Source organism: Ceratina calcarata, unplaced genomic scaffold (genome assembly GCF_001652005.2).
Source record: "Ceratina calcarata isolate Rehan_Ccalc_2016 unplaced genomic scaffold, ASM165200v1 scaffold77.2, whole genome shotgun sequence".
NCBI classification, from domain to species: Eukaryota; Metazoa; Arthropoda; class Insecta; order Hymenoptera; family Apidae; genus Ceratina; species Ceratina calcarata.
In genome coordinates this window covers 214,809-215,776 of record NW_017179000.1, presented here as the reverse complement: position 1 = coordinate 215,776, position 968 = coordinate 214,809, and the positions used below count along the sequence as shown (strand labels likewise).

At 44.5% G+C, this 968-nt stretch overlaps 1 protein-coding gene across 2 annotated transcripts in view; it reads left to right on the top strand.

The window, feature by feature from the left end:
• spri (Src homology 2 domain-containing protein sprint) overlaps positions 1 to 968 on the top strand; it is a 64,986-nt gene that overhangs the window by 5,700 nt on the left and 58,318 nt on the right. The window contains exon 1 of one of the 2 annotated variants that reach the window (XM_026818073.1): positions 40 to 664. The exons of the other annotated variant lie outside the window; for it this stretch is intronic. The gene's annotated coding sequence lies outside the window, so the exon portion shown is untranslated. Of the gene's footprint in view, positions 1 to 39; positions 665 to 968 lie in introns of those variants that run through there. 2 annotated transcript variants of the gene reach the window in all.

Here is a 968-nt window from a genome sequence, read left to right as displayed (position 1 = left end):
TATATATTTTATTCACTTTTACAATCAAGCGTCCTCAGTCTTCGAACAGCGACGCACCGTTGCCACTGGAATCTTGGCGAGTTCTTTGCCAGAAGTAATTTTTGTTTGGACTCAGATGTTGCTATGGAAATTGAGCGATGGGTCGGTGGCACGTTCGTATCGATTCCCAGGCTACGAGTGCCTGCTACACTTGAGGCTCGTGTAGTTACACGTTTACGTCAAAGTTCAGATCACTAACCTGCTCGGATCTTAAGAAGATCGAACAAAATCAAGTGACCTAGTGCTTCTGCAACAGTTCCTGCATTTCTGAATAAGTGATTAATTTACTAAAATTATATTGTGAGAACGCGTCTTCTACTCGATAAAGTAAAATCGTTTGTTCGTGTTTGCCGATTGAACAACAGTGAGTCGATCATTCTCTGTCTCGCGAATTCTCGCGCGGTCTCTTTTCGCGATATTCTCGGAATCGCGACGATCACCGCGTAAAGTGCAATTCAGAGTCGCGTGGTGCGTCATTCGCGGTGTTACGTGCGTGTTTGAACCGTCGGCCAGTGTTTACGGTCGCCGAGAGGAAATCGAGTGGCAGTTATCACGGTGCGTTATCGGCCAGAAAACGGAAGCCGTCTTTATCTTCTCGCGAGGAACGAGAAATCAGGACTGTCCGGTGAGTGACCGCGTTCGAGTACAACTACAGCTGCGTATTCGATCCGCTCCATGCATTTCCATCAGCGATGGATTGCTTGTTTTTCTTTGCGACCTTCGTTCCTTTCTTATTTCGTCGATTCTGGAATATTGAAATATAATTGACGCTGAACGCAGATAAAGCTTGATACGTTATCGATGATTCATCAGTTATCGCTTCGCGTTTATTATTTTTATACCGAATCGCAAGACAATTATAGGAAACCGTGATTTCACTTAACACTAGATTGCCCAAGGAAGTCATTTTGACTGTTTTTGGGCAAATG